We start from the raw sequence: 19,069 nt of genomic DNA on the forward strand, positions 1-19,069 counted from the left end.
TCGTATTAAAGCCTTCATGAGTTAAGTTAAGAGTAAGTACTCAGGAGCAATACTGGGAAATTCCTTTTTGGAATGCTTTCTTAATGATTGTTTGAGATTCCATCAGTAATCCTGATAGCTGCAAACAAAATGGGATAAAGTCATAGGTTGGACTGTGCATTATAAAAATTGTTTGATTATGCAAATGTAATCAGTTTAATGAGTTTTAGAGAGTGTTCTTGCTTGGGGTGTAGTGACAGTACCTAAGGTGAATTTTCAGTATGAAGGGTACACTTGTGGGGATAATTTCAATAAATCAAACCCATGTTAGCATGAAAGATGTTGTGACTATGACTGAGGGATCTCACCTTGGCACCATAGCCTGATTTCTTCTTTACTCATGTCCACAATTGTCCAGCTTTCCTTAGCCTCCCCTGTTCTTCCTCCTGAACCTGTCCGAACTGGTTTGGGGATGGAAAAATGGTGGAATAGAATCTGAAGAGGATCAAACGTGCTTGTAGCATTGTACATTCATATATCATGACCATAACTATTTTATGAGAGCTGATGAATGGAAGAAAAGAACCCAGGGACCAGGTGAAAACATATAAAACTTCCCATTTCTCTCACTATAGGTTTAAGCTTTTACCCACCCCATAGAGTAGATTAAATATTCAGAGGTTTTCAAGAATAGTATCCTTTGAAAATCAAATTTCTCTGCCTTAATATAAGATTACATCTATGTCACAGCAAGTGAAAGGGAGTCAAGCGAAAAGGAGTCTCTCATTCAGATAGTCTCTGTGTCATCCCAATACACACTTGCTTTCCATTCCAGAGTCCACGTAGCCAGGTGGCAGATGGAATTTTCATTTTCCTTATGTTGATGGTATCAGAGAAGCCCAGCTTTCATGTCATGTACACAACTGTAATATGATTGCATATGGTTTCATTGAGAGTTTCACATTTATAGGGTGGAACTATACCATAACATGAAATCCAAAAGGCTGGAATCAAGCATTGGACCAATCTTGAATTCCCTCCAAGGAGGTTTTGAGTTTCTGGGGGTATGTGCAAAAGTACTCATTATAGCATGGTTTTGTTTGTAGGGTGTGTACTGTTAACGTGGACCTTGAGGATAACATTACAAGGAAACTCTGGTTTTCAGGGAAATGTCTCCTTGCCAGAGAATTGAATCTGCTCCCCACATGCACATTTGTTATGCCACCTGCTGTTCTCTGTTATCATCACTTCCAGCCTGCAGTCTGGGTCCACTCAGGAATCGCTTTCTCCAGGGGGACAGGTAAACAGAGACAGCTGCCACCAAATCTGAATTTTTTCCTTGTCCCCACTGCTCTACAGAATCTGTGTTTTGCCTGTCTTTTGCTGGGCTGCCAGCTACTTGGTTGACTAGTTGCTTGACCTTCCAACTCCCTGCCCTTACCTGCTAGTGTTTCTTCATGTCCTGACAGTCTGCAGTTTGCGAAGGGTGCATGGATGTCTTTGGCCTTCCTCTTTACCAATACCTGTGGTCTCTGCCTTTCTCTGATTGATTAGGCTTCTTACCTGACTGCTTCCTGGAACCTGCATCAACTTACGTCCTTTTCCCTCAAGCTGTGCCCTCAGGTCCACACTCTCTTCCTCTCTTCCTATTTCTACTCATAACCTAGAACATATAAACTTTGAGGAACTAAAACAAGAATGAAAACCAAACCTCGCAGCAGCTTTGAATTGCCATGCCTTGGAACTCAATTATCATGCACTTAACTGTATCATTAGAGCCTGTTTTCCTTGAAGAAAACTTTGTGAGATGGTGACTAAATGCATTACTTAGGCTACCTTTCATTATCATCAAAGCATTAGTCGCATCAGAAATTTGGGTGAATCCGAAGAGAAAAACTAGTAGTTTAGGAGTTCCAATGAAGTTCTTTAGAGAGTCACCTAGAATAAGTACATAGGGCTTTTTCTTCATGACTAGACTTATAAAATTGTAATTGTAACCTAACGAATCAGTTCTCGGTTTTGGAGAGAATATAATTTTTAGTGTTCAGGCTTGGTAGAAACCCAAGTTTGGGGGTTGGTTGGGCATATGTATAAGGCCACATATACATAATTACATATATGATTAAGTTAGGAGCATAGTGTTATATTTTTTATCCTTGCTTAAATTGGACGGAATATCAACTCGGAAACTCTCTTTGTCAGGCTTGGAGAATGATGTCTGACAATTATGTGCAGTCTTCATAAGGAAAGCAGAAGCAACAATCTCCCTTTAAAAATACGTAAACAACTTATCTCTCATTGGTATAGTTATGTTTTTCTTTTTATTCCATTCCTGTGTACTTGTGTGTTTTCTTTCTGAATCTCTGAAGACTGCAATTTGAGATCTAGAGGCTTATAATCTGTGAAAAAAAAATAGACTCACTTAATCGCTCCTTAGTCACTATACTCCCTTTACAAAGGTTGGATTCCAGCTCGAATGGCTTTGGGTGTTGCAGAGTTGATGCCCCCCTGAAGACCCCAAATTTTACAGTGAGAAGTCAGTGCTCTCCTTCCTCAAGGAGGTCTAAAATGTAAGCCCCCAATCTCCACCATGCTGAACAAAGTTAAAATAGCACCCCGTCAACCAGAATCACCTCCCCTTCCTACTGCCCATATGAGCAAGTGTGTTCTCAGCTCTGACATCTGCTCTCAGCTGTTGACTCAAAGAGCAACCTGAACCAGTTGGTTTTACCTCCACTGTATCCCTCAGTGCCCCTTCCAGAGAGCGCTAGCATCTATCGGAGTTCATAGTTCTTTAATAGGCCTCCAAAATGACTTGAAGTCATAGTAATTGCTACTCAGTGTTGCAATTTTGTGCTAGAAATATTAACTGAGCAGAGAATCTATGATCATCTGGAGCTTAGCATTTGGACTATGATGGAAATGTTAATTAAGAACACAGATAAATGTAAAATGTGAAACCAAGTTAAGTGTTCTAAGGGAAGAGGACATAGTACTCAAAGATACCTGAGAAGGGAAATGCTTCCCTGAGGATGTGACACTGAGCTGAGATTTGAAAGATGAGCTGTTAATTGGGGAAAAAGTTGGGGGGAGGTGTCTATCAAAAGTAACCCAAGCACCCAGAGGAGCAGGTTCTAAGGCCCTGGGGTAGTAAGGAGAATGGCTAGTGAAACAGACATAAAGAATGCTGATATCACTGTAGCACAGAGAATGAGTGGGAGGGAGCACAAACCATGAAAGTTAAATGGAACAGCCAGGAAGCCAGAAACCATTCTATATGTTCAAGATACGCAAGGGCATACGTAACATGGAAGAGCTAGGGCACAGCTATCAAAGATGTGAATATCAAATGCCACGGGAACTTCTATCAAAGTTTGAAGCTTGAAGCACTATCACAGGTGGTTCTCACAAGCTCACTGGTGTTCAGAAGAACTAAAAGAAGGGACTTGAAGAGTTATTTGTACAACAGTGTTCATAGCAGCATTATTTACAATAGCTGGAAGGTGGAAACAATCTAAGTGCTCATCAATGGTTGAATGGATAAACAAAAGTGGAATATATATACAGTCGACTATTCTTCAGTCTTAAAGAGGTAGGAAACTGTGGCATATGCTACAGCATGGAACTATGTGAAGTGAAATAAGTCAGTCACAAAAGGACACGTATTGTACGATTCCACTCCTATGAGGTACCTAGAGTCATCAGATTTATAAAGAGTAGAATGGTGGCTGCCAGAGGCTGGCAGGGAGAGGAATGGGGAGTTTGTGATTGATGGGGACAGAGTTTCAGCTGGGGAAGGTGAAAAAGCTCTGGGATGGAAGGTGGTGATGGCTGCACAGCAATGTGAATGTACTTAGTGCCACAGAACTGTTAAAATGGTAAATACTATGTTGTCTATATTTTATCACACATACAAAAGAATATTTATGAGTCTGAAAATAATAAGTGTTAAGGATTCAGCATAATCCCCATGGTGAACACTCTGACAATGATTTTATTGTCTTCAGGCAAGGAGAAGCCAATAATCTTGCCCAGAGGAGGGGAGAGGCTGCTTTTGTTGCTAAGGAAAACTCAGGAAACTCTGAGGGTGGGTCAAGGTTATTAGATTCATTGAAATATGCTCATTCTTATCATTAACATTCCATTCTTTTCCATCAGTGACTTAACTGTAACATAAGAGTCCTATCAAGGCTGTAATTCAATTCCCGTTGTATAATAATTCAACCACTTACAGGATCAGGTTTAGAAATCTCACTTTGTAAATTTAAATTATAAGGAATAATTTCAAGGAAGTCTTATCATCTCTACAGTACTCTGTGACTTGAATTGAGAATGTAAATTCTTTTTTTTAATGTTTCAACATTTATTATTATTTTAAAATTTATTTTATCAAAGCATAGTTGATTTATAATGTGTTAATTTCTGCTGTATAGCAAACTGATTCAGTTATACATATATACACATTCTTTTTCATATTCTTTTCCATTATGGTTTATCACAGGATATTGAATACAGTTTGCTTTACTATACAGTAGGACTTCGTTGTTTATCCATTTTATATATAATAGTTTGCATCTGCTAATCCCAAATTCCCAATCCATCACCCTCCCTTGACTACCACAAGTCTGTTCTCTATGTCTGTGAGTCTCTGTTTCTTAGATAGGTTCATTTATGTCATATTTTAGATTCCACATATAAGTGATATCATATGGTATATTTGTCTTTCTCTTTCTGACTTACCTCACTCAGTATGATAATCTCTAGGTCCATCCATATTGCTGCAAGTGGCATTATTTCATTCTTTTTCATGGCTGAGTAATACTCCATTGTATATATGTACCACATCTTCTTTATCTGAGAATGTAAAATCTTGAGCTCATCAGTTTCTTTCTCCAGCTTCTCCAGTGCACTTATATAAAGTCACATCTATTGCAACTACTACTTTGTCTTCTAAAGCCTACATTGCACAGACATTCGACACCATGCAACTGAAGTTTATAATATAAACAGCTCTCCTTCCACTTAATGTGAGGGACTGCCCATGTCTCACTGGAGCTCTGTGCCCCACCCATGTTTCCTCTGCACTCTCTTCCATAGGCTGTAGGCTGCTTACTGCGAATACCTGTGGCTCTCTGCCTGAGGACTGCTCTGTTTTTCTTCCTGATGCAGGAACATACTCAGTGTGCATTCAGGGCAAGTCAAATAGGCTGGAGAGTCAATGTTCCTGAGAGAAGGTTTCAACCAAAAATAAATGGGCAGTTAGTGGATAGAAACCCCAGCATCCTCCCTCAGCTGGGCTTCCTCTGCGTGACAATACACCTGGCCTCTCCTACGGCTCTCGTGTCGCACTGGTGAGCTCCAGCTGCTTATGGCAGTGAACTCTTGACTTTTTAAATTGTCTTCCTTCTCCTTGCTCCTCATTTCCCTACTTTCTTAACAGTGGAGCTCACTACAATCATCTGTCACTTGTATTTACATTTTTGACTCAAGGTCTGATTCTGGGGAAAATGAAACAAAGATGTCACGTTCCACTGGCAATGAGGGCGTTAGCGCCTTAAATCTAATCCGACCTGCAAACCAATTTTAGAGTCTCATCGTTAAAGTTTGTTCCCTGTTACCAACTCCAGGATAAAGTGTGAGGCAGTATTTGGTCAGGGAAACAGACGTCACTCTCTATTTTTGTGGGTCTGAAATTCGGAGCTGTAGGCAACCGCTGAAAGCTGAAGGATCATAGAAGTCATCACTGGAGGTCAGGAAGGTCAGGGCAAATACCATTGAAAGGCAGGGAGAAAAATAGAACTGCTTTCAAGGATTTCAGCAAAGAATGTGCTTTTTAAGAGCTTGCTAGGAGCTGCTGTGACTCTCAGAGCTGCTCATGGTTTCTGCTGCCACAGTCTCAGGAGAACAATGGATTTTCCTCTCTTCTGCTTTCAGGATCTTGCGTGAGTGCCAAGGACTGTGGGAAATGTAGTTCCTGGATTTGTCTTCATCCCAGGCAAGTTCTTAGAAGAAGGAGATGGTAGTGATGTTGAGTTGTTGCCAGCCCATCTGGAATCATAAGCAAAGTCTGGAATATGAAAGGTCTTGTGTGAGATTTTAAACATTTTTGTTTCTATTCCAAGAGCAATGAGAAGACATTGGCAGGTTTTAAGAAACGTGTGATATCATTACATTTGCATTTTTGAAATCTTTGGCTACAGTGTGGAGTTTGGGATGGCAAGAAAACCAGTTAGGAAAAAATACAGCTTTAGTCCAGGAAAGAAGTTGATGGCCATTTATTTGGGTAGAGTAATGAAGATATACAGAAGATATATAGACAGGAGTAAGAGTCATCTAGGATATAAGAGTAACTGGACATGGCAGTAGACTGAATTTGAGAGATATAAATGATCAGTTTATGATGCTTATTGGTTTATATTGTCATTAATTAAGATAGGAAATAATAGTAGACAGCCTGCATGGGACAGGGTAGCTGCTTTGGAGGTAGGCTATGACTTTAGGTCACATATGATGAATTTGACATGCCTTTGAGGTGCTATGTGAGAATACAGAACAGACAATGCACTATGTCACACTGTATGCTTTGGGAAGGCTTGCAATCTTTCTTTTCCTCCTGGCTTTTTGAAGCTTAGGTAAGCTTCAAGCTTAGGTAAGCAAGGAGCCTGGAAATCCACGTATCACGCAGCCTCCCATGGGCATGGAGGGTGATCTACTTTATTATGGGAAACTGACTGAGCCAAAGTTTCTCATGTAATATGTACAAACTTTGAGGACAACCCTTAAATTAAATAAAATTTTATGTTATCTGTAATGTTCCTATAAGGAAGTTTTGCCTCTCCTTGCATCTCCATTTATTTATTTATTCATTTGTTTATATCAGTATGGACTTCATTTTATGCATTTTATACTTTGGCTTATAACCCATTACTATATTATTTTATTGCATAAATTATTCCAGTTTTAAATTCCAATCTGAGTTTTTTCAGATTGGCATTTGTGTCCCTGTGAAATGCCTCTGTCCTCTTGTTTTTTTGAGTACTGACTTCTTCTACAAGATGATTACAAGCTACAAGAGTTTTCTGTGTCCCAATACGAGAATCAGCCATTTCTCTAAGGAGGCTGCATTATTTTTATTGGAGAATAGTATTTCAAAACCAAGATCTGAGCATTGGTATCCCTTTTCTTTGGATTGAAATACTTCCTTTATCTTGTCTTGCAGGGCAGGGCTGCTGGTGATGAATTCTATCCACTTTTGTACATCTGGTGCCTCTTAGCTTGGCCTCTTAGAGTTTTCTCATGTGTACATGCTGATCAATATTGTGTGAAAACTTATGAAAACCTTCTGCAGATTTCCAGCGCTCTCTCTATGAAGACTTCTCTCTCCATTCCGGTCATCTGCTCCACAAATTCCAGCTGCCCTGGTCTTACTCAATTCTCAAGTTGGTTTTCTTGAGTCAGAGAGGCTGTGAGGCTCTGTTTTGGTTTCCCTTTCTTGCCCTTCAGTGTATAAACACTCAGGCAGTAATCCGGGGCAAACGGAAGGCTCCCCACGTTTGCTTGCCCTCCCCAGGGGTCACCAACAAGAGCTGCTCATTGCTCAAAAACTACTTGTCTGAAAGTAGTTCTGAAAACCACCGTTATTTTCTCTGGCTTTCTATTTGTTTAAGGCAGAAAGATAAGTTGCCTTCCCGTTACTCCATCTTTGTTGGAAGCAGAATTTCCTCTGTTTTTTATTTATATTGTTTTCAATGAAGATATGAAACTTTAGAAAAATGTTATCAATCTTGAAAGAGATTTAATTTAAATTATAATAAACGTATATTTTATTAAGCAGACCCAGGAATAGTCTATATTCGTGTGAATTAGAAAAAGACACCCTTGCATAAAAACACTTTACTTATCATTTGGGAAATTGTCAGAATATACACATTTTGCTAGCACAATACCCATTACTGCTATATGCTGGAAACTTTCCATGATGATATAAAAATCTATGTTGTCTTCAAAACAAATGTTATGCTCCAAATTTTTTTTGTATTCAACCTTCACCTTCTTTGAGGTCCTAGAAAAAATTCTGGAAGTGAGAAGGTTAGAGTAGAGGGAATTAAAAACATGCAAAAATGTTTGTAGTTTCACCAGGGGAAGTCAATAAATCGAGGTTCACATGTCCTGTTCATCGCAATGTCTAATATTAAAAATCTAAATGTGTCTAATCAATAAAGAATAATATGGTATTTGTTAAAATTCTCTGTAAAAAATAAAAAATATAGTTTGTTTTCCATATCTGTGAGTCTGCTTCTTTTTTGTTATATTCACTAGTTTGTTGAATTTTTTTAGATTACACATATAAGTGATATTATATGATATTTGTCTTTCTCTGTTTGACTTATTTCACTTAGCATAATACCCTCCAAGTCTATCCATGTTGTTGCAAATGGCAAAATTTTATTCTTTTTTATGGCTGAGTAGTATTCCATTATATATATGTATTTATACCACATCTTTTTTTATCCATTCATCTGTCGATGGACATTTAGGCTGTTTCCATGTTTGCCTATTGTGAATACTGCTGCTATGAACAAAGGGGTGCATGTATCTTTTTGAATTATAGTTTTTCATAAAGACTTAAACGTGACACCATAAAACTCCTAGAAGAGAACACAGGCAAAACCTTCTCTGATATAAATCATACCAGTGTTTTCTTAGGTCAGTCTCCCAAAGCAATAAAAAAAATAAATAAATAAATAAACAAAGGGGACTTAGTCAACTTACAAGGTTTTGCACAGCAAAGAAACCATAAACAAAATGAAAAGACAGCCTACAGAATGGGAGAAAATATAACAAAACAAAACCCCCAACAACAACAAAAACCCCTATCCAAAAATGGGCAGAAGACCTAAATAGATGTTTCTCCAAAGAAGGCATAGAGATGGCCAATAGGCACATGAAAATATGCTCAACATCACTGTTTATTAGAAAAATTCAAATCAAAACTACAATGAGGTACCTCCTCACACCAGTCAGAATGGCCATCATTAAAAAGTCTACAAATAACAAATGCTGGAGGGGTGTGGAGAAAAGGGGACTCTCCTACACTGTTGGTAGGAATGTAAGTTGGTGCAGCCACTGTGGAAAACAATATATAGGTTCCTCAGAAAACTAAAAATAGAATTACCACATGATCCAGCAATCCCACTTTTTGGCAGACAAAACTATGATCCAAAAAGATTTTTAAATGTAAGAAAATATTGCCTTGAAATCAGTGCTGATAAATTTGAAAAGATGAGATATCAGTTAAAATGAAATAAATGAAATTTTCTCCCTAGAAAATGTGAACAAATTCCTCATCCCATTTAAAACTAGAAGTTTACTAAGTTGGCAAATTAAAAATTAAATTCTAAAAGAGGATACAGATCCCTACAGCAATTACCAGAAACCTTTAGAAATGCCTGTTCACCATACCAAAACTTAACTGAAGGTGATCTGCAATGGACTGCTTGGGTCCCACCCCAAATTCATAGGTTGAAATCATAACCACCATGTGATGGTATTGGGAGGTGAGGGCTTTGGGAGATAATTCGATCATAACAGCGGTGCCCCCATGAATGGGATTAGTGCCTTTATAAGAGGGACGCCAGAGAGCTCTCTTACCCTCTTTCTGCCATGTGAGGATACAATAAAAGTCTGCAATTTGCTATCCTATGGAGAGTGCTCACCAGAATCCTACCATTCTGGCACCCTGATCTCAGATGTCCAGCTTCCAGAACTGTAAGAAATAAAATTCTACTGTTTATAAGTCACCCAGTCTATGGCACTTTGTGGTAGCAGCCTGGACTGACTAAAGGCTCTCTGAAAGAGGGAGGATGATCTAGAGTGACAACTCACACAGGAGAGGGAGTGTGAGAGAGAGAGAGAGAGAGGGAGAGAGACAGAGCTGACAGAAGAGACAGAGAGAAAGAGAGACAGACAGAGAGAGAGAGAAAGTATAAAGAAGAGAAAGAAAACTCAGTAATCCACAATAGAAGAGATACAATGATCTTCCAAATTAATCCACGTATTTATTTTAATTTCATTTAAAATACTAGTGGAATTTTAATACAAATAGGACTTTAACAAGATAAATCTACAATACATCTGAAAGAATAGTGAAGTGAGAATAACCAAGATAATGTTGAAAAAGAAGAAAAATAAGTAGATTATTTTCCACAAGAGAGACAGCCAAGACCAAGAAAAGTTAAATATCTTGCTCAGTCATTTTTCTTGTCGCTGGTAGGGCCAATATATAAATTAAGACTTTTTTCAAACTCCAAATCTATTGTACAATCCAGTGTGATGTGTAAAAATGTAGTAGAGGCTAGGATGGCTCCAAAATCAGGGCTGAGCCACTAGCTGGGGGAGTGTTGGCCTGAGTAAGCTGTTTCACAAAGGTTATACCCCTTCCGCAGGGGCAGCCCACATCTATGACCTCATGCATCCACGGGTGCAGAGACCCATCCCTGGCCTCAATCTTGGACAACTCTGAAAGGTCATCCTAACTGAGTGCCTCTTGTGGGACCAGCTGAGACCTTTTTTCAAACTCATTGCATTCAACTTCATCTTCTAACCAGTTCTTCTTCCCTCAATCCTTAATGGATGCTGTTCCTGTGAGTATTCTTCAATTAACTTTCTGCATACAAATCTTTGTCTTAGAGTACACACGTATGGGGAAACTGGCCTTACATATTTGATGCCAAGAGTGGTTCCAGGAAGCAGATTTAAAAACAGGAATTCAGAGCTGATTCACCCCAGGCCAGCTGGCAATGTGGATCACATCCCTGGTAGGTAGAGCACCGGTGGCCTTTGACCTGCTGTAGCAAAACAATTGTTAAAATGTTCCCTGGTGGTGAACTGAAATGGGAGGCTGGGGAAGGTAATGCACTGGCTACTGCAATATCTCAAATGTTTGAGAGGTTTGAGGGAAGTAGCAATTATAAGGACAATGGAATCAGAGTACTATTGATGCATTGGACGAAGACAATGAAAGGCTGATGGTGATTAATCAACAATTCAAGGTAAAATGTGAAAATCAGAGGGCCTATTTGGCAGCACAGGAAAAGAGTCCCATATTTTGCAGCTGGGGGCCAGGATAAGCGGAGCATCAGGCCAGGGTGTAATTATGAGTAGCAGAGCATCGGAGAAGGTTGAATTCTAATTCTCATCCTTAACAAGTCTGTTACAGTCAAGGTTAGTGTCATGGTTGGCAAGCTCTGAAACCTGAGAACTGAGATGGGGACACCTGAAATGAATATACTAGAACCTTGAAAACCCTCGATACCGCTAAATACACTAGGTCTGCAGAAATGGTCCACTCCTGCTAATTAAAATCTTCTACTCTGCACCAGCTTGAGGATATAGAAGTTGCTACCTTGCAAGCCAGGATCTATCTCTACCTCTGCTTCTGGATGCCAGACTAATAACTGGGGTTATTACAAGGTAACCTGGCCAGTGCATTCTAGTATATTCTCCTAAAAGAGGAAAGGATGGGCTTCCCTGGTGGTGCAGTGGTTGGAAGTTCGCCTGTCGATGCAGGGGACACGGGTTCGTGCCCTGGTCCGGGAGGATCCCACATGCCGCGGAGCAGCTGGGCCCGTGAGCCATGGCCACTGGGCCTGCGTGTCCGGAGCCTGTGCTCCGCAACGGGAGAGGCCACAACAGTGAGAGGCCCGCGTACCGCAAAAAAAAAAAAAAAAAAAAAAAGAGGAAAGGGTTATTTCCAGATAGAGCTGCAAAACCTAGTCAACATATAACAGCAAGATCCAGGAACATATGTATGGGACTGGACAGAATTTTACTCCCTAACAAAGCTGGGAAACAATGCAAATATGCTCCTATGTTGGTTCTTGCAAGCTTGGAGAAAGTTAAGGCTTGCTCTAAGTGCAAAAGAAATGCCAGGACTGTTATACAAACAATAGAGGAATAAATGCAAGGCCCAAAGACATGGCATGCTAGAATTAATATAATACCTAAGGCCAGAAAATCAATTCTATTCTGTGAGAGAGCCCAGGGAATACTCCATTTATCGATATAAGATTGTGCTGGTGAGAGGAATACTATTGTCACCATCAGGGAGAATTTAAGTAGTGGCTATCCCCTGTAGTAGGGAAAATGGTAGAGATACTGAATAGAACTGTTTTCCCTGATTAAAGTGAGGTAATGGAGTCCCCAAATAATAGAGACGCTCAACCCTCAGAAGCAAGGTGTGCATATTTACCATAATGAGCAGCACATCAAAGTGGCAGCCAGGCTGTCCTGTCCTGTAGATAGCTGTTGAGATGGTTAGCAGAATGTGGCTTTGCTTTAGGACAGACAGGATCTTGTTCAACATATACAGTCAAAAGCATTCCCAATGCAGGGGCAGGGGGCACTGGTTCGAACCCTGGTCAGGGAACAAAGATCTCACATGCTGCATGGCATGGTCTAAAATATATATATAATAGATGTATACAGTCAAAAGCAATCAAAGATGGATAACAAGAAAGCTTAGGGCAATAAAATATAATCCTTTGTCCAGTTTCTGACTTGAGTCAGTTCTCAGACTCAGGACCCATTTCTAGAAAAGGAGGATGGGTCCTCATTCATCAGAGCTGATGTAGCAACTGCCTTCATTGAAGGTCCAACAGACAAACAACAGTAATAGATAACAGGCCCTTGGATATGGGACCATTCCTCAAAGCAACAGGTCAACCACTGGTGACAAGTTGATCACGTTGGACTCCTTCTACCCTGGAATGGGCAATGATTCATCTTGACTGGAAATGATACTTATTCCTGGCATGGCTGTGTCTTTCTTGTCTTTATGGCCATTACTGAAGGCCTACAGTATTTGACCCACTGACAGTCTTTGACACAGTATATCTCATACAGTTATCTCAGGCCAAGGGACCCAGTCTACAGCAAAGGAGGTACAGTCATGGACCTGTTACCAAGGTCTTATCACATAACACACCACACAGAAACTGCTGGGCTGATAGATCAATGATGCATCTAAAATCTGACTTCTAATAATATCACGTTGTATGAAGTAAGACGTTGTATATCACATTGGTTTTTTAAAGACATGACAATTATGACCATTATTTTACTATAAAATTTATACTATTTTATTTGTATACTTTTCTCATAAGCAGGAAAAACTATATCTTTCTTAAGCATAAAATGAATGTATTGGTAGATATATAAGAAACTAATAGGAGTGAAGGAAAAGCATAATATTGTCTGGAAATAACAGAAACTAGTAATAGTCAATTTAGGGCAGGGGTCCCCAACCCCTGGTCTGCAGACAAGTACCAGTCCGTGGCCTGTTAGGAACAGGGCCACACAACAGGAAGTGAGTGGCAGGCGGGCGAATGAAGCTTCACCTGACGCTCCCCATCACTCCCCATTGCTCGCGTTACTGCCTGAACCATCCCCACCCACGCCATCCGTGGAAAAATTGTCTTCCATGAAACCGGTCCCTGGTGCCAAAAAGGTTGGGGACCACTGATTTAGGGGAATCTCAAAATATAACTTATCTGACATTTATGGCTCTGATGCCTTCACTGGAGGAATCAACTCATTCTATTTCTTCAGTGCTTAATGCATTTTGCTATGCTCACATGTCAAAGTGCTTAGGAAGAGAGGCCAATTTCTATCACTTAGGGCATGTTTCTGCATCATGGCCTTTATTAGGCAGGAAGAGGTGTGATTTGTCAAAGTCCCTGGGGTTCTCTTTGGTTTTTATAATGAGAGGGCACCATAATTTATCACATAAACAAGACAACACACAATGAGGGGAGATATAATTCCCCAGTGGAAATCATGCCACCATTAGTTAAGAGAGAAACGGTCCTAGAGGACTAGAAACACAGCAGTTGCCCTCTGATGTACATATAGCCACCATTTAAAGTAACCATTCAATTATTTCTGGTCAATATATGTGCTGTTGCTCTCATCACTATTATTCAACATACTTTTGGAAGTTTTAGCCACAGCAATCAGAGAAGAAAGAGAAATAAAAGGAATCCAAATCAGAAAACAGGAAGTAAAATTGTCACTATTTGCAGATGACATGGTATTATACATAGAGAATCCTAAAGACGCTACCAGAAAACTCCTAGAGCTAATCAATGAATTTGGTAAAGTAGCAGGATACAAAATTAATGCACAGAAATCTCTGGCATTCCTATACACCAGTGATGAAAAATCTGAAAGAGAAATTAAGGAAACACTCCCATTTACCACTGCAACAAAAAGAATAAAATACCTAGGAATAAACCTACCTAAGGAGACAAAAGACCTGTATGCAGAAAACTATAAGACACTGGTGAAAGAAATTAAAGATGATACAAATAGATGGAGAGATATACCATGTTTTTGGATTGGAAGAATCAGCATTGTCAAAATGACTATACTAACCCAAAGCAAACTACAGGTTCAATGCAATCCCTATCAAAGCACCAATGGCATTTTTCACAGAACTACAACAAAAAATTTCACAATTTGTATGGAAACACAAAAGACCCTGAACAGCCAAAACAATCTTGAGAAAGAAAAACGGAGCTGGAGGAAAAAGGCTCCCTGACTTCAGACTATACTACAAAGCTACAGTAATCAAGACAGTATGGTACTGGCACAAAACCAGAAATATAGATCAGTGGAACAGGAGAGAAAGCCCAGAGATAAACCCATGCACATATGGTCACCTTATTTTTGATAAAGGAGACAAGAATATATAATGAAGAAAAGACAGCATCTTCAATAACTAGTGCTGGGAAAACTGGACAGCTACATGTAAAAGAATGAAATTAGAACACTCCCTAACACCATACACAAAAATAAACTCAAAATGGATTAAAGACCTAAATGTAAGGCCAGACATTATAAAACTCTTAGAGGAAAACATAGGCAGAACACTCTATGACATACATCACAGCAAGATCCTTTTTGACCCACCTCCTAGAGAAATGGAAATAAAAACAAAAATAAACAAATGGGACCTAATGAAACTTCAAAGTTTTTGCACAGCAAAGGAAACCATAAACAAGATGAAAAGACAACCCTAAGAATGGGAGAAAATATTTGCAAATGAAGCAACTGAAAAAGGACTAATCTCCAAAATTTGTAAGCAGCTCATGCAGCTTAATATCAAAAAAGCAAACAACTCAATCCAAAAATGGGCAGAAGACCTAAATAGACATTTCTCCAAAGAAGATATACAGATTGCCAACAAACACATGAAAGAATGCTCAACATCACTAATCATTAGAGAAATGTAAATCAAAACTACAATGAGGTATCACCTCCCATCAGTCAGAATGGCCATCATGAAAAAATCTACAAACAATAAATGCTGGAGAGGGTATGGGGAAAAGGGAACCCTCTTGCACGGTTGGTGGGAATGTAAATTGATACAGCCACTATGGAGAATAGTATGGAGGTTCCTTAAAAATCTAAAAATAGAACTACCATATGACCCAGCAATCCCACTACTGGGTATATACCCTGAGAAAACCATAATTCAAAAAGAGTCATGTACCACAATGTTCATTGCAGCTCTATTTACAATAGCTAGGACATGGGAGTAACCTAAGTGTCCATTGACAGATGAATGGATAAAGAAGATGTGGCACATATATACAATGGAGTATTACTCAGCCATAAAAAGAAATGAAGTTGAGTTATTTGTAGTGAGGTGGCTGGACCTAGAGTCTGTCATACAGAGTGAAGCAAGTCAGAAAGAGAAAAACAAGCACCGTATGCTAACACATATATATATAGAATCTAAAAAAAAAAAAAAAAGTTTATGAAGAACCTAGGGACAGGACAGGACGCAAATGTAGAGAATGGACTTGAGGATACAGGGAGGGGGAAGGGTAAGCTCAGACGAAGTGAGAGAGTGGCATCTACATATATACACTACCAAATGTAAAATAGATAGCTACTGGAAAGCAGCCGCATAGCACAGGGAGATCAGCTTGGTGCTTTGTGACCACCTAGAAGGGTGGGATGGGAAGGGTGGGAGGGAAATGCATGAGGGAGGATATATGGGGATATATGTATATGTATAGCTGATTCACTTTGTTATAAAGCGGAAACTAACACACAATTGTAAAGCAATTATACTCCAGTAAAGATGTTTAAAAAAAAAGAAAAATATATGTGCTGTTGGACATATCAACTGACAAGCAAATCCTGCTTGCTAGTCCAACACCACTTTCTTCTTCTTTCATCAGCTGCATGGAATCTGGACAAAGGCCATAGTACATTATTGCCTCTGCTGGCCACCTTATTTTGCCATCTTGGGCAACACTGGCTTCTGATGGGAACACCCCGTGATTTCTCTGGTACTGATGAGCGCTATGGCCTTCGAGTTGTTAGAATGGCAGTCCATTATATGAAGTCGTCATTATGCCAAAATTGCATAACAGTCCATGCCGATTTTGGTTTTTTTTGAACCTTCTTTCCCCTGAAACTTTTTCCCATCACTTCTTTATCTTCTTTCCCTTGGAAGTGATAGAAAAGTTTGTACCTGGATGTTGAAGAGATACTGTTTTGAATCAGAGAGTGAAAATGACTCTGTTGGTTTCTGCATGCAGCCATCCTAGATGGAATATACAAGTTCCCAGGGCACCGTGGGAGCTGTGGTCAGAGTGGGGAGCACCTATAGCAAACTCTTCTTCAGCCACTGCTCTTATATCTCCTTTGGCCATATCCTTTTCTCTTGTCATTCACATGCTTTGTAGAAATCCTTAATCAGTTCCTTCAACCTGTGGCATGAGTTTCTCAGTCTTTCCCCAGGTCCAGTGTAAATAAATCAAGGCTCCTTATTGGTATTAAAAAAGAATTCTTTCTTGTACAAGAAAATTTAATAAGGGTCTCTTAAAAATTGTTCATTGCTGATTGTGGTTCAATTCATAAACATAATATCTGCACTCTAACTTTTAGGTAAAGCCAAGTCTACTTTTATGGAATAACTGGAAAAGCACCAGTAAGAAAATAGTATTGAGCTGGCAAGAAATTATTCAAGCTGTTCATGCCTCCCTCCCCAAGCCAGTGTTTCAAGAGAATAGCAAAATAGAGTTCCCTGATAAGAAATGTGTTTTGCTGAAGGACAATGAAATCATGCTAAGCTTAATAAGAATGTTTCTAAATTGTTCCTCTTTTCTCTTTCAGGTGATGCTTGAAACACATTTATTCTATTCCCTCGATACTATGACAGGAAAGAAATTGTAATATTACTTCTACTACCTAAGGAAAAGTAGCTGATTAGCTAGTTTTGTTAGACTATTCTCGAATCATTCTTTTAGAGCACAATTCTCTGCCTTATTTTCAATGACAGAGAAGTAAGGCCATTGCACGATCACCATTATCGTTAATGACTTTTCTAATGATTGGATGCCTGATACTTCTAATTTTTATTTTAGAAAACACACCTACTACTGGGACTAAATATTATTGTTCACTGTAAATTTTACCTGAGACATTTGTTCTTATTGAAAGAGGCTTAAATAAATAAATAATACATAAATGTTCAGAATACAGTTTCAAGTGGACTGAAGTCAAACGGACATTTATGTCTCCAAAAGAAGAATGTAATAAGTAATAGTGTTTACTGTATAACACAATATCAATAAAAAATATCTGATTAAAAATAGAAAATATAAAACGGATGAGTGACTGAAGAACAAAGTTTATGTAAAAAGATATTTGGGAGAGCTAATACTGTTGCAACTTATGTTTGCATTTATAGGTGTTTTGTAAGCATGACAATGAACATTTTGGCTTCTGATATACCTATTAATTTAATGCTAGGATAATTAAGCTGATAATGTAAGAGCTTAGTAAATTTACAAAATCATTTTGTTTTTAATGACCTGTTGTCAGTAGGACAAGGACTTTGGTAGTTTTTCTAGTTGTTATGATGGATACGAATCCAACGAAGTCCTGGTTTCTGCCAAATTGATCCACCTTGTGGTTAAATGAGCAGATTTGTGAGATAGATAGCAGGCATCATGGGTTTAGTCCATAATTATGGAATAAAATTGAACAAGTTGGTGGATGAAAGAATCAAGTCCACACCCCTGACATACTGCTATATATGCTCTATACAATTTGGTGGAGTTGAGATCCTTTTCAAATGGAGAATTTCAGGCCAAGTGCTGTGAAACTCATTGCTTCTTCGTTAGCCATTGAATTCTTATAGTTTGCTTTCCATGTTTCTGCTGATCTTTCCCAGGCATCGTGAAAAGATTGTTACAAGAATATGCAGCTAAGACATTTCTCTCTCATCATAAGTTATGCCATGTCATTCCTTTGCAAGATAAAATGTCTTCCTAATTCACTTGAGAAAAAAATGTAAACTCCTTATAATGTGCCAAGAATGGTCTGCAGATAAGGCTAACGACAATTTTTCTCATTAATTTCTGTTTTCCTTACACTGGAATCCAGACTATCCTTGTGACGTTTTTTTGATCAAGAAATTGTGACAGAAATGACATTATGCCTATTACAGACCTGGGCTTCAGGACACCTTGTACCATATAACACCAGCTACCAAAGATGTCCAACTACTTTACTGCAGAGAAAGGTCTTGTGGAGAGAAAGAGAGAGAGAGAGAGAGAGGGCACTTGCTGGTTGAAAGACCATAAAGGCAAAGAGAGAGAAGCCCAGGTAGCCTCTGGCTCTTCCATCCACCTCAGCTAAGCCACCAGGCAAGAAAGTGAAGCCATTCAGACTCTCCAGGTCCACATGAGCCACCCCATGAAGACTGTGGGGAACCAAAAGGAACCATCCTGCTGAGCCCTGCCCAAATTTCAGAATTATGGCAAATGAATTGTTGTTGTAGATTTAAGACGCAGGGAGCTGGATTGGTTTGTTACGCAGAGGTAGATAATTGATGTATCAATACTATGGCCTTCCAGGCTTTTCCTGCTCTGACTCCTGCCCACCTCCCTAACCTTTTCCACCACTCTCCTCTAATTCAGGGGTCAGCAACCTACAGCCTGATGGCAATATCCTGCTTTTATAAACAAAGTTTTACTGGAATATATGTTGTCTACTGCTGCTTTCATTC

The sequence above is a fragment of the Stenella coeruleoalba genome, assembly GCF_951394435.1.
Source record: "Stenella coeruleoalba genome assembly, chromosome: 6".
In the NCBI taxonomy this organism is placed as follows: Eukaryota; Metazoa; Chordata; class Mammalia; order Artiodactyla; family Delphinidae; genus Stenella; species Stenella coeruleoalba.